We start from the raw sequence: 16,399 nt of genomic DNA, 5'->3' as shown, positions 1-16,399 counted from the left end.
TGACAGGTGATGAAACTTGGGTGCATCATTTTGAGCCCGAAACAAAAAGACAATCGATGGAATGGCGTCATGCTTATTCTCCACAGAAGAAAAAATTCAAAACAGGTCCTTCAGCCGGAAAAGTCATGATGACTGTGTTTTGGGATTGCGAGGGCGTAATTCTCATTGATGTGATGCCAAAAGGCAGTACCATTAATTCAGAGGCTTATGTCAAAACATTAGACAAACTTAAGCAGCGCTTCCGGCGCCTTGGGCGTCATGTTAACCCACAGGATGTTTTGATTCAGCATGATAACGCTCGTCCTCACACAAGTTTGAGGACTTGTGAACACATCGCGAAACTGGGTTGGATAGTGTTACCCCATCCACCCTACAGCCCCGATTTGGCTCCTTCAGACTTTCACTTGTTTGGGCCAATGAAGAATTTCATTCGTGGAAGACGTTTTGCCGATGACGAAGAAGTGATTCACGAAGTGACAACCTGGCTCCGTAGGCAGAGTAAAGATTTTTACCGGCAGGGAATACACGCTCTTGTGTCTCGCTGGAAATAGGCCGTCGAACTTGAAGGAGATTATGTGGAAAAATAAAGCAAGTAGACCAAACATCAGTCTTTCACATATGTAAATTTGATTGTTGTGGAATAAATACTTCTGGAGAAAAAAAATATGGGGCATTATTTACTGGGCAACCCTCGTATATGCATACTGGAAAATAAATTGTTCTTTCTTCTTAATACGTCAGTTGGTAACTAAAACCTTTCTGCGCTGCTCGTGACGCACTGCCTGATACTGACCTCTAAAACACGTGAGCCGTTGTGTGCGTTGCGGCTGCAGCTGGTCTGGTCTGCTCGGCGGGTGGCTTGGCGCACGTGACGTCAGCGTGGGCGGCGCTCATATCCTGAGAGCGGGCGTGGGCGGCGGCCCAGGGGACCACTGGACGTGCTCCGCGTTACGTAACCGCCCCTCATCTCCAGCGCCATTTGCACTCTAGCACAAAGCACTGCAGTGCACGATATCACGGCGATAATTTTCATGCTACTGCAGACTACACAGTGGGAAACAAAACAAAAAGAAACGGCGCACTGTGCAGGAATTATCCGTTGCATGGATGTGATGTACATGCACAGACAAAGAAACGATTACAATTTCAGAGAAGTTGCTTGATTTATTCAAGAGAAAAAACTTCACAAATTTAGCAAGTCAATAACGCATTGGCCCACCTCTGCCCCTTATGCAAGCAGTTATTCAGCTTGCCATTGATGGACAGAGTTGTTTGGTGTCCCCCTGAGTGATGTCGTGCCAAATCTTGTTCAGTTGGCGTCCTGCCAGGCTGTATGGTGGGTGACAGCCAGGCTTCTATACCACCATTGTCCGGGGCTCATTTCGAAGCGAGAATCACCAATGAAGACAATTCTACACCATTCAACGAGGTTCCAGGCCTAAGACGTGTCCGGGTGCGCCCTGGACAGCGGTGGATTACCAATCTGACTGCCGCTCGCTACACGGCGCGATAACGAGGAATGGCTCTGAGCACTATGGGACTTAACATCTATGGTCATCAGTCCCCTAGAACTTAGAACTACTTAAACCTAACTAACCTAAGGACAGCACACAACACCCAGCCATCACGAGGCAGAGAAAATCCCTGACCCCGCCGGGAATCGAACCCGGGATAACGAGGAGTTACGATCAAGGGTGCCATTTTCTTTCATAGGAGGACCTCTTTGCTTGTCATCCACGGCACTCTTACAGTACATCAGTTTGTGAGATACACAGGGCAAAAAATCTCGTCTGAGGCCTGCGATCATTTTCATGTTAATAAGTGGCAACCAATGCGGTAAAATCGCAATAAAGTCATGAGATGTTCAATTGACTCATTTATTACTCGTAGAACATGTTGCGCGTTTCGGGATTACAAACTTGAAGATCTGGAGATCTATGAGCTTATGCAGCACGTCTTTAATGAACAGGCCTCCGGTGGGAACAACTTGTTTTTTTGGCTTGATTGAACGGATACTATTTTGAGTTTGGTGTCTGTCAATCCGTCATAAGAAGTTATGATAGTGTATTTTATAGGAGCTGGCGATGTTCTGTGGACGTACCGTTATGGTAGGCTAGGTTTCTTGCTAAGTGGTTGGCTAGTTTAACGTCATATGGGGAAAGTTAGATGGGTAGATAGGTTTGCATATACGGATTTGTTCACCACCGTGCCCTTTGGGTGGTCCTTGGTGACACAATGGTTTATTTGATTGATTTAAAAAAAAACCTAGAGCTCTCCAGTATCCGGAGAGCATAGGTAGGACTCGTCGTGCCACTAGTTTATATAGGGAATGTATGAGGTATAACCCACGTGTGTGTTTTAGGATTTTATGAAAATGTTCTTCCTTTCACCATTAAACTTTTTGCCTTGTGGTAGATGGATGTAATGTTGTTGTTTGAAGGCTTGTACTTGGGCAATCAGGGCCCATGAATATCACTTGGCGGATGGCTGCCGTCGACGTGGTTGCCGTTGGCTTTAAAAGATGTTCAAAATGTTCAAATGTGTGTGAAATCTTACGGGACTTAACTACTAAGGTCATCAGTCCCTAAGCTTACACACTACTTAAACTAAATTGTGCTTAAGGACAAACACACACACCCATGCCCGAGGGAGGACTCGAACCGCCGGGACCAGCCACACAGTCCATTACTGCAGCGCCTGAGACCGCTCGGCTAATCCAGCGCGGCCTTAACAGATGGCGCCTAAGACGTTTGCGTACGCGAGCTGATCACAGGGTTTTAGTTTATGATGGATAAATTCGGTTATACTTAATTTGGTGGTATTCTTTTAGAGATTTGGGAGGTTGAAAGGGTTATTCATAAAGGAACTCCCCCCCCCCCCCCACTATTATTTATTTTATATTGACATATGGTTAGAGTTGTGCTTGGTGCCATTACTGGCTATAGGTATAGTATGGCAATCTAAAAATTTTTAAGTTTAAAAAAAATTAAATCCTTTAGTGTTAACGTGTATGGAAGTACCATTCCGGTTGCTAGTCGTAATTACACCCTGTTAGATGTTATATGCTGAGAGTATCATTATTAAATTACATGTGAACGCACGGAGCACATGACCATGCAGCGCCCCCCTTACGAGGGCGCTTCGCTGCCAGTTGACTTGTTTAGCGTCTGTATACGCTCTGCTTCAACACTGCTTGTATCGCAGTTATATGTTATTGGACACTTTCTTTGAGTTGTCAAGGCTGTACGCCTGGTTGATTAGGAAGGAATCGAAGTTTGTGGTATGTAACTCATATGACCTGGTCTCATTTTCTGTAACGTTGAGACATGTTGAGTGTGCTGTTCACTTATGTTTTGTACTTTTTTGTAACAGATGTCTAAAGATGGGTGTAATCCCGAAACGCGTAACATGTTCTAATAAAAGAGTCAATTGAACATCTCATGTCTTTATTGCGATTGTACAGCATTGGTTGCCAATTATTATCATCAGTATGTCCTCGATATCAGATGCCCTGTTTTGTTGCCTTTCATGGAAAGTCATCCCGGGCGTACATTTCAGCAAGATAATGCCCGTCGCACACGGCGACAGTTTCTTCTGCTCGTTTTCGTGCTTGCCAAACCCTCCGTTGGGCGCCGGCCGCGGTGGTCTCGCGGTTCTAGGCGCGCAGTCCGGAACCGTGCGACTGCTACGGTCGCAGGTTCGAATCCTGCCTCGGGCATGGATGTGTGTGATGTCCTTAGGTTAGTTAGGTTTAAGTAGTTCTAAGTTCTAGGGGACTGATGACCACAGCAGTTGAGTCCCATAGTGCTCAGAGCCATTTTTGAACCTCCGTTGGGCAGCAAGGTCGCTGAATCGTTCCCCAGTTGAGATACTTCGAAGCATTATCTGCAGGACCCTTCGACTAGCTCAGGATTTTGACACTGTAAGGCGCCAAGAACGGTGCTCAGAAGCAGTCCTGGAATGGTCGCCGCCAGAAAGTAGGAAGCGTGGAAGGACGAAATTAACGTTGGGAGCAGGAGTAAATTCAACGACGTGGAAGTGAGTGTGGTGTCACCGCTAGACACCACACTTGCTAGGTGGTAACTTAAATCGGCCGCGGTCCTTAGTACATGTCGGACCCGCGTGTCGCCACTGTGTAATCGCAATCCTAGCGCCACCACATGGCAGGTCACAAGACACGGACTAGACCTCGCCCCAGTTGTACGGAAGACATAGCTTGCGACCAGACGTACGAAGCTTTCCTCTCATTTGCCGAGAGACAGATAGAATAGCCTTCAGTTTAGTCCATAGCTACTACCTAGCAAGGCGCCAATTGTATCAGTGCTAATAGCGTACTAATATTCAAGAGAGATGTATTCCAACAAGAGAATAAAGATAAGTATTAAACGCATCTACGTACTTTTCCTCTTATTCATTAATAAGTCTCATGTTCCAGAACTTCAAGCCCGTCTGCGTTAGTTTAGCGTGCACCTAGCTACCTCATTGTGTCTATGCTGTATGAAATAGACACAACAGTGAGGTCTGGTGGAAGTCTGTCATCATGGTGAAAACTGCCGAACGACAATACAGGCCAACATCTGAAGAGTGAAAAAGCCCTGAAAAGCAAGTACGGCAAAGCGATGTATGTGATGATACTGTCACATTTTCTGCTACAATCACAAGGCATCGTTAGGCATTTTCATCCACATGTTACAGCTCTTCTAGGATTCATAGGTGATTTATTGTCCTTTAGACATATGAAATGCCTGAATGAAGATATTGTCCCAGAGGTAACAAGAGACCAGTAGCATGACACCTTTGCCCTGACTACCTGTTCCATGTTTTCTTGTACTGGCACACCTAAATCTAGGTCTGGTCTCTGAGGCAGTAGGAGACCAGAACCAAGAGTATCCTGACTACTAGTTTCATATTCTTTCTGAGTGACAGTAGTCTGCGACAGACCAGGATTACATTCGTTCTGACAGTCTGCCCCACGCAACAAATACCACAATCGCGTGAAATAGACAGGACACACACCCAATTTTCTAATTCCTAGATCGCATTTAACATTACAAAGACTACTTTTCATCTTAAGGAAACGAGATATACTGAATAACATGTGTTCGTGGGGGTCTACCAATAAAGGAGTCTTCCAAAGCAGGCTGTGTATCGCATCCGACGCGAATGTGGCACACCTTACGTACGTCAGACTAACAGAATAGTCAACATTAGGACTGTTGATATTTTTAAGAATATCGTAAATCCGGTATATCGATATTTAAAAACCGTTATCTGCTCGTTATATATCCAAAAAAACATAGAAATATCGACGAAAACATATCGACGAACAATGCCTTAAAAAATATCGCCTTCACGTTGTAAAAATACTGCCGGATTTGGAGCTGTATATTTAAGTATTGATTTGTTGTGAGGTATTCTGAACATCAACAAACTAGCAGCCTGCCTGTCTCCCTTAGAGCAAGAAACGAAATGTAAACGATGTACGTTCACGCTTGGCAATGACAACTTTGCTGACAATGGCAACTGCATGTGAGTGGCACAATAAAAGCTGTCCGATGGGTGCTTCTCTCGGTTTCGTCACAGACTGCATTTCTCCGGAACACTTCATGTCGACTTCTGCGACGCCTGCGACCTAGCAGTTGTGTTGTCAAAACTGCATGATGGGGCTAACCGTTGTATTTTCTGTTTGTAGCGCCAAGCACTGACTACGTCAGCATTTTTCCGCACACGTCTCCGTCCACCGCAAAGACCAGCCTTGTCATTTTAGAGTTTTGTTCATCTTTTTGCGTCACATTCAGTTGCTTCACACAAAGAGACAGACTGGGTGTGATGAAAGCTCAAACAGTAGTAAAGCTCCTTCACACGGTGACAGTAAAATTATGTTCTACTACAATTTTCAAAGAACACCTTCAAATATGTACCGAAAATTGTGAAAAAATATGAAATAAAAATATCGGCTCTCAATATTTCCATCTCGATATAGATATATCGCAATATGGGTGGACAAATAGCAGATAGCGTTCTACAACAGTCAGAAAAAGCTACGATATATCGATATTTTATAAACAGACTAAGTCGACATAACCAAATAAAACTACCAAGAAAAGTAGCTGACGCCGAGGACTGCCTCGAATATGAAGATGGTATGAGAGATGATGAAACCCGTATCGTAGCCCAAACGCCAAGTTTCTGGGACAGTATAATTACAGAGTCTGTCGCATTAAAGACGTGACAATCTAATGAACAAGGACAGTGGTTTCAATCTAAATAACACTTGGACTCGACTTATTAAAATCTCGTGCGAGCTTTGGACAAAAAAAGGATCAAAGTGCGTAGTCCACGTTTGGAAATGGAACTCGGCTGTAAACAGCAGCGTGATACCAATAGCAGACCTCAGTCTGGTTGGGATCGAGGCAAGGAGTACACGTAAGAGCACATCTCGCAGCACCTGAAGGATGTGGCAAGGTCGGTCGTCGAAGTGCTGGGCATAAAATGCAATAAACAACTCAGAAGGGCATCCAGAAGAACCCTGTTAATCAATCGCGCCTAGAAAAACTGAGAGATCAAAGGACATCTTATTGTACACCACGAGCTGCATTTCGAAGTTATTTATTTGAAAGATCGGTTGCTGTTGTTATGGTCTTCAGTCCAGAGACTGGTTTCATGCAGCTTTCCATTCTACTCCATCCTGTGCAAGCTTCTTCATTCCCCGGTACCTACTGCAACCTACATCCTTATGAATCTGTTTACTGTATTCATCTCTTGGTCTACCTCTATGATTTTTACCCTCCACGCTGCCCTTCATTACTAAAATGGTGATCTCTTAATGCCTTAGAATATGTCCTACTAAGTGATCCCTTCTTCTAGTCAAGTTGTGCCACGAATATCTCTTCTCCCCAATTCTATTCAATACTTCCTCATTAGTTATGTGATGTACCGGTACCCATCTAATCTTCAGCATTCTTCTGTAGCACCACATTTCGAAAGCTTCTATTCTCTTCTTGCCTAAACTATTTATCGTCCACGTTTCACTTCCATACATGGCTACACTCCATACAAATACTTTCAGAAACGACTTCCTGACACTTAAATCTATACTCGATGTTAACAAATTTCTCTTCTTCAGAAACGATTTCCTTGCCATTGCCAGTCTACATTTTATAACCTCTCTACTTCGACCATCATCAGTTATTTTACTCCCTAAATAGCAAAACTCCTTTACTACTTTAAGTGTCTCATTTCCTAATCTAATCCCCTCAGCATCACCCGATTTAATTTGACTACATTCCATTATCCTCGTTTTGCTTTTGTTGATGTTCATCTTATACCCTCCTTTCAAGACACTGTCCATTCCGTTCAACTGCTCTTCCAGGTCCTTAGCTGTCTCAGACAGAATTACAATGTCATCGGCAAATCTCAAAGTTTTTATTTCTTCTCCATGGATTTTAATTCCTACTCCGAATTTTTCTTTTGTTTCCTTTACTGCTTGCTCAATATACAGATTGAATAACATCGGGGATAGGCTACAACCCTGTCTCACTCCCTTCCCAACCACTGCTTCCTGTTCATGCCCCTCGACTCTGCCATCTGGTTTCTGTACAAACTGTAAATACCCTTTCGCTCCCTGTATTTTACGCCTGCCACTTTCAGAATTCGAAAGAGAGTATTCCAGTCAACGTTGTCAAAAGCTTTCTCTAAGTCTACAAATGCCAGAAACGTAGGTTTGTTTTTCCTTAATCTATTTTCTAAGATAAGTGGTAGGGTCAGTATTGCCTCACGTGTTCCAACATTTCTACGGAATCCAAACTGATCTTCCCCGAGGTCGGCTTCTACCAGTTTTGCCATTTCTCTGTAAAGAATTCGTGTCAGTATTTTGCACCCGTGACTTATTAAGCTGATAGTTCTGTAATTTTCACATCTGTCAACACCTGCTTTCTTTGGGATTGGAATTATTATAATCTTTTTGAAGTCAGAGGGTATTTCGGCTGTATCATACATCTTGCTCACCAGATGGTAGAGTTTTGTCAGGACTGGCTCTCCCAAGGCTATCAGTAGTTCTGATGGAATGTTGTCTACTTGCGGGGCCTTGTTTCGACTTAGGTCTTTCAGTGCTCTGTCAGACTCTTCATCTTCATCTACCTCCTGTTCCATTTCCATAATATTTTCCTCAAGAACATCGCCCTTGTATAGACCCTCTATATACTCCTTCCACCTTCCTGCTTTCCCTTCTTTGCTTAGAACTGGATTTGCATCTGAGCTCCTGATATTCATGCAAATGGTTCTCTTTTCTCGAAAGATTTCTTTAACTTTCCTGTAGGCAGTATCTATCTTCCCCAAGTGAGATATGCCTCTACATCCTTACATTTGTCCTCTTGTCATCCCTGGTTAGCCATTTTGCACTTCCTGCCCATCTCATTTTTCAGACCTTTGTATTCCTTTTTGCCTGCTTCATTTACTGCATTTTTGTATTTTCTCCTTTAATCAATGAAATTCAATATTTCTTCTGTTACCTAAGGATTTCTATTAGCCCTCGTCTTTTTACCTACTTGATCCTCTGCTGCGTTCACTATCTCACCTCACAAAGCTACCCATTCTTCTTCTACTGTACTTCTTTCCCCCATTCTTGTCAATCGTTCCCTAATGCTCTCCCTGAAACTCTCTACAAGCTCTGGTTCTTTCAACTTATCCAGGTCCCATCTCCTTAAATTCCCACCTTTTTGACGTTTCTTCAGTTTTAATCTACAGTTCATAACCAATAGATTGTGGTCAGAGTCCACATCTACCCCTGAAAATGTCTTACAATTTAAAACCTGGTTCCTAAATCTCTGTCTTACAATTATATAATCTATCTGACACCTTCCAGTATCTCCAGTCTTCTTCCATGTACACAACCTTCTTCCATGATTTTTGAACCAAGTGTTAGCTACGATTAAATTATGCTCTGTGTAAAATTCTACCAGGCGGCTTCCTCTTTCATTTCTTAGCCCCATTCCATATTCACCTACTACGTTTCCTTCTATTCGTTTTCCTACTATCGAATTCGAGTCACCCATGACCATTAAATTTTCGTCTCCCTTCACTATCTGAATAATTTCATTTATCACATGATACATTTCATCAATCTCTTCGTCATCTGCGGAGCTAGTTGGCATATAAACTTGTACTACTTGCCCGATTAAGAGATCTGCCATTCCACAGTCCGACCCCTAGAGCGCCAGTTTTCTTTTTCCTGATAACGATGTCCTCCTGAGTAGTCTCCGCCCGGAGAACCGAATGGGGGACTATTTTACCTTCGGACTATTTTACCCAAGAGGACGCCATCATACAGTAAAGCTGCATGCCCTCGGGAAAAGCTACGGAGGTAGTTTCCCCTTGCTTTCAGCCGTTCGCAGTACCAGCACAGCAAGGCCGTTTTGGTTAGTGTTACAAGGCCAGATCAGTCAATCATCCAGACTGTTGCCCCTGAAACTACTGAAAAGGCTGCTACTCCTCTTCAGGAACCACACGTTTGTCTGTCCACTCAACAGACACCCCTCCGTTGTGGTTGCACCTACGGTACGGCCATCTGTATCGCTGAGGCACGCAAGCCTCCCCACCAACGGCCAGGTCAATGGTTCATCGGGGGGGGGGGGGGGGGGGGAGGGGGGAATATCGGTATTCGGGGATAAAGCCTATCATCTGTGGCAGCCTGCCACTATGGCCGAGCGGTTCGATGCGCTTCAGTCCGGAACCGCGCTGCTGCTACGGTCGCAGGTTCTAATCCTGCTTTCGGGATGGATGTTTGTGATGTCCTTAGGTAAGTTAGGTTTAAGTAGTCGTCTGACAACAGATTTCGGTCGATAATGACCATCATCAGCTCTATCAAGTAAAAAGAAAACCAAATACAACAGCTTGCAAACAATATGCTATGAAATAATGAAAAGACGACCAGCTTTAATGAAATATACCTCATTAATGCTGACAAAGGCGTATATTTTCCTGACATGATTGAAAGTAGAATCGTCAGTGAATGTGTGAAAAATTATCTTCGCATCATCGAGCAGATCTAATAACAACAGTGTCAGACAAGTCCGACTGTTGAGAGAACCATAATGTGAATGGCGTTGCTGTGAACAGCAACATGGAGTGCAGTTGAGATACAATATTGATTGTAACGTAAGCCATGCAAGTGTGGACATTATTGCGCGATTATCATCTACCTGCAAATAAATACGAACAGAACATGCAATAGAGTCACAGTAGGTAGGCTGCTTTTGATCTTTAATCATGAGCAAGTTATTATCCGCCTACATAGATCTTATTTAGCATCTGTAGTAATACTGACTGCGAGAGAAATACTTTAATGCTAAATTAGTTAATGCTTTTATCGACTATATAGCAAAATAAGTTGTTAGAGTAATAAAATGAAATTCATGAAATTCACCCAGAAATGTATATGCAATTAATTTTTTTAAATTTATTAAGACGTATTTGGGTAAGCGATAATATATATAGCCGCAAAACTAGAGCGCCAGCGTGCCTGCATACTGGCAACAAGGATTTATCACCAACAACACGCAAGGACCATCCACAACGAGCGGCAACACTATTCCAACCCGTAAGGATCTTGGAGGAACAGCTGTACACAGCTTAGACTCCAAACCTCGGGCCAAGGACTAGGCCCGCATGTATAGCCTCAGCGTCAGCATCAGCGGTAATTTTAGATGAACTTAAAAATATACCCATGTATCAAGTTTCAGGAGTAAAGAAAATTACATAAAACTAAATAATAAATGATGCCACATGAACAAAACGTAAGACCGGAGGAAGTAATCAATGACTTTGTTGGTATAGCCCCCATAATGGGTCACAGGCAAGCATTGGACGGTGGAACACAGCCGGCTGAGGGCCCCTTGCACCTCGCGGTCAGTTGCGTCAAGTGAAGGATTGAAAGTCACCACGGGTGCACATTAATTCCGGGAACACTTTCAATTATTCATTGAACAAGACCCAAACATTTTACAGATAACATACATGTCATTTTGAAGAGAAACCCTGAAAGTTATTTTTTCGTTTTTATCGCTACAGCGTAGTTCGGTAATTTGCCGATAGTTGGCGCTAGTTGCCAACATGGCGAGTTCAGGTGCGTAGCGAGCTTTCTGTGTATTTGAGTTCGACAGAAAGAAGTGTGCTGCAGCTGTTCAACGGATGTTTACAACCAAGTATGGTAGGAAGCCACCAACAAGGAAGGCCAATTACCACTGGCACAACAAATTCGTGACGACGGGTTGCTTGTGCCTGGCAAAGAGAAGCGAACGTCCCAATGAATGTGAAGTGAATGTGGAGCGCTTACGAGAGACATTTATAAGGAGTCCAAAGGAATCGGTGCGTCGTGCATCCAGTGAACTCGAAACGGCTCCAGTGATAATGTGGAAAGTCCTGCGACAGAAGCTGTCTATGAAACCATTCAAACTGGAGCTAGTGCAGAAGCTCAGTGACAAAGACAAAGACAAGCGTTTTGAGTTTTGTTCGCAGTTGCAACAATGGCATCGCTGAACGCTTAATTTTTAGCAACGAAGCTACATTTCATACAAATGGGAAAGTGAACAGGCATGATGGTCGAATCTGGGGTACAAAGCATCCACACAAATGCACTGAATTTGAGCGTGATTCCCCAAAGGTAAATGTTTCTTGTGCCTTGTCACGTCGAAAACTGTACAGGCCATTCCATTTCGCCGAGAGCACTGCCACTGGACATTCCCACTTGGACATGTTGCAGCAATAGCTGATGCCTCAAATGCAATCGGACTCTCCGTTCATCTTTCAGCAGGACGGGCCTCCACCCCATTTTCATCGAGAAGTTCGTCGGTACCCGAACACGGAACTGCCGCATCGATGGATCGGCCATGCTACAGAAGGGGACAGCTGTTTCATGAAATGGCCTCCCCGATCACCAGATCTCACTCCTTGTGACTTTTTCCTGTGGGGACGCATTATAGATCTGGTGTATGTACCGCCTCTACCACGTGTTGTAGAAGAGCTCCGGGAGAGAATACAAGAAGCGACTGCCACAGTCGACGATGCCTTGCTGTGACGGGTACGGCAAGAATTCGATTACCATATTGACATCTGCGGGGTCACTCATGGATCGCATATCTGATGTTTGTAAAAAAAAAAAAAAAAAAAAAAGCGTTCAGAGCTTCTCTTCAAAATGTAATATGTATGACACAGTACAATGTTTACTTCTTGTGCAATAAATAATTGAAAGTGTTCCCAGACTTCGTGTACAGTAGCAACACACACACACACATGTGTCTTGCGCAGTTGTTACGCCGGTCACTGCTGCGACAATAGCAGGTTTTTTTTTTTTTTTTTTTTTTTTTTTTTTTTGGTTATCAGTCTACTGACTGGTTTGATGCGGCCCGCCACGACTTCCTTTCTTGTGCTAACCTCTTCATCTCAGAGTAGCAATTGCAACCTACGTCCTCAATTATTTGCTTGACGTATTCCAATCTCTGTCTTCCTCTACAATTTTTGCTCTCTACAGCTCCCTCTAGTACCATGGAAGTCATTCCCTCATGTCTTATCAGATGTCCTATCATCCTGTCCCTTCTCCTTATCAGTGTATTCCACATATTCCTTTCCTCTCCGATTCTGCGTAGAACCTCCGCATTCCTTACCTTATCAGTCCACCTAATTTTCAACATTCGTCTATAGCACCACATCTCAAATGCTTCGATTCTCTTCTGTTCCGGTTTTCCCACAGTCCATGTTTCACTACCATACAATGCTGTACTCCAGACGTACATCCTCAGAAATTTCTTCCTCAAATTAAGGTCGGTATTTGATATTAGTAGACTTCTCTTGGCCAGAAATGCCTTTTTTGCCATAGCGAGTCTGCTTTTGATGTCCTCCTTGCTCCGTCCGTCATTGGTTATTTTACTGCCTAGGTAGCAGAATTCCTTAACTTCATTGACTTCGTGACCATCAATCCTGATGTTAAGTTCCTCGCTGTTCTCATTTCTACTACTTCTCATTACCTTCGTCTTTCCCCGATTTACTCTCAAACCATACTGTGTACTCATCAGACTGTTCATTCCGTTCAGCAGATCATTTAATTCTTCTTCACTTTCACACAGGATAGCAATGTCATCAGCGAATCGTATCATTGATATCCTTTCACCTTGTATTTTAATTCCACTCCTGAACCTTTCTTTTATTTCCATCATTGCTTCCTCGATGTACAGATTGAAGAGTAGGGGCGAAAGGCTACAGCCTTGTCTTACACCCTTCTTCATACGAGCACTTCGTTCTTGATCGTCCACTCTTATTATTCCCTCTTGGTTCTTGTACATATTGTATAGGACCCGTCTCTCCCTATAGCTTACCCCTACTTTTTTCAGAATCTCGAACAGCTTGCACCATTTTATATTGTCGAACGTTTTTTCCAGGTCGACAAATCCTATGAAAGTGTCTTGATTTTTCTTTAGCCTTGCTTCCATTATTAGCCGTAACTTTACAATTGCCTCTCTCGTCCCTTTACTTTTCCTAAAGCCAAACTGATCGTCACCTGGCGCATTCTCAATTTTCTTTTCCATTCTTCTGTATATTATTCTTGTAAGCAGCTTCGATGCACGAGCTGTTAAGCTGATTGTGCGATAATTCTCGCACTTGTCAGCTCTTGCCGTCTTCGGAATTGTGTGGATGATGCTTTTCTGAAAGTCAGATGGTATATCGCCAGACTCATATATTCTACACACCAACGTGAATAGTCGTTTTGTTGCCACTTCCCCCAATGATTTTAGAAATTCTGATGGAATGTTATCTATCCCTTCTGCCTTATTGGACCGTAAGTCCTCCAAAGCTCTTTTAAATTCCGATTCTAATACTGCATACCCTATCTCTTGTAAATCGACTCCTGTTTCTTCTCCTATCACATCAGACAAATCTTCACCCTCATAGAGGCTTTCAATGTATTCTTTCCACCTATCTGCTCTCTCCTCTGCATTTAACAGTGGAATTCCCGTTGCACTCTTAATGTTACCACCGTTGCTTTTAATGTCAACAAAGGTTGTTTTGACTTTCCTGTATGCTGAGTCTGTCCTTCCGACAATCATATCTTTTCCGATGTCTTCACATTTTTCCTGCAGCCATTTCGTCTTAGCTTCCCTGCACTTCCTATTTATTTCATTCCTCAGCGATTTGTATTTCTGTATTCCTGATTTTCCCGGAACATGTTTGTACTTCCTCCTTTCATCAATCAACTGAAGTATTTCTTCTGTTACCCATGGTTTCTTCGCAGCTACCTTCTTTGTACGTATTTTTTCCTTCCCAACTTCTGTGATGGCCCTTTTTAGAGATGTCCATTCCTCTTCAACTGTATTGCCTACTGCGCTATTCCTTATTGCTGTATCTATAGCGTTAGAGAACTTCAAACGTATCTCGTCATTCCTTAGTACTTCGTATCCCACTTCTTTGCGTATTGATTTTTCCTGACTAATGTCTTGAACTTCAGCCTACTCTTCATCACTCCCATATTGTGATCTGAGTCTATATCTGCTCCTGTGTACGCCTTACAATCCAGTATCCGATTTCGTAATCTCTGTCTGACCATGATGTAATCTAATTGAAATCTTCCCGTATCTCCCGGCCTTTTCCAAGTATACCTCCTCCTCTTGTGATTCTTGAACAGGGTATTCGCTATTACTAGCTGAAACTTGTTACATAACTCAATTAGTCTTTCAGGTTATCAAGATTTAAGTGAGTCTGAACCTGGTGTTATAGCAGGCGAACCAGCGATGGGACACAGCATCTCCGAGGTAGCGATGAAGAGGGGACTTTCCTATACCACCTTTTCGTGAGTGTACCGTGAATATCCGGAATTCGGTAAATTATCAAATCTCCAACATCGCTAGGACCAGTAAAGATCCTGCGGAAACGAGACCACCGACGACTGAAGAGAATCGTTAAACATGACGGAACTGCAACGTTTCCGCTAATTGCCACAGATTTCAATGCTGAGCCATCAACAAGTGTCAGCATGTGAAGCAATCAACGAAACATCATCAATATGCGCTTTCGGAGCCGAAGGCCCACTCGTGTACCCTTGTTGACTGCACGACACAAAGCTTTACGCCTCGCCTGGGCCCGTCAACACCGACATTGGGCTATTGATGACAAAATATGTTGCCTGGTCGGCCGAGTCTTGTTTCAAATTGTACCCAGCGGATGAACGTGTACGGGTATGGAGACAACCTCGTGAATCCATGGACCCTACATGTCAACAGGAAACTTTTCAAGCTGGTGGAGGCTCTGTAATGGTGTGGGGCGCTTGCAGTTAGATTGATATGGGGCCCCTGATACGACTCTGACAAATGACGCGTACGTAAGCAACCTCTCTGATCACCTTCATCCATTCATGTCCATTGTGCATTCCAACGGACTTGGGCTATTCCAGCAGGACAATGCGACACCCAACACGTCCATAATTGCTACAGAATGGCTCCAGGAACAATCTTCTGAGCTCAAACACCACCAAACTCCGCAGACATGAGCATTAATGAGCGTATCTGGGGTCCCTTGTTGTAACGTGCTGTTCAGAAGAAATCTCTACTGAACAAGTAGGGGGGGGGGAGGCTACACGACAGTGTGTGTGTGTGTGTGTGGTGTGTGTGTGTGTGTGTGTGTGTGTGTGTGTTGCTACTTCACCCCAGTTTGCTACTAACCATGAGCTTTAAATCTATGTGGAGAACTTCATCTGAGTATCACTTCGAGCGCTAGGGCGGTCAATGAAGGCATCTAAATGGCCGATGAGAGCTGGCTGTTTGGTTACCTCTTCTTTATAATAATATTTTGTACTTTAAATTTCATTAACTTCAGAATGGAACCGTTGAGCGTTCTTGCTGGAAAAGTTGTCCACAATAAATACTAAGGTAAGGTATATAAGTTTCTTACTTATTACCTTACTTGGTTGGCCACACAAGCCGCAGTCGGGTTTTGGCTTCGACGTTCAGCGTCCTCCATCTACCTCGGTTCTTGTACTAGTCCGATCTCACACGTATACTCTCTGAGCCCGTCATTCCATCGGAGCCATATTTTCCCCTCGGTCAGTTGCCTCTGATGTCTTCTTCTTCTCGACGTGTTACGTGCCCGTACTACCTCAGTCTCCTCTCTCTAATCACACACACTACCTCCAGCGATTGTACAACTTCTAAAATTCGCCTTTTTTTTCCTTTTTCTCCAGTCGTCTCAATTCGTCACTGGCCCAAAAATCTGCCTCGGAACAGTATTCTCAGATGTCTGGATTTTTCTTTCTATCTTTTGTGTGACAGTCCAGGTTTCCGCTCCATACAACACTACAGGTTGTGTTACTGTTATGCAGATCCTGTTCTTTGTGGATCTCTATACGAGGTGCATTCAA

This window comes from Schistocerca nitens, chromosome 2 (genome assembly GCF_023898315.1).
Source record: "Schistocerca nitens isolate TAMUIC-IGC-003100 chromosome 2, iqSchNite1.1, whole genome shotgun sequence".
Lineage (NCBI taxonomy): Eukaryota > Metazoa > Arthropoda > Insecta > Orthoptera > Acrididae > Schistocerca > Schistocerca nitens.
The sequence above is the reverse complement of the archived record's forward strand: the minus strand, read 5'-3'. Positions refer to the sequence as shown.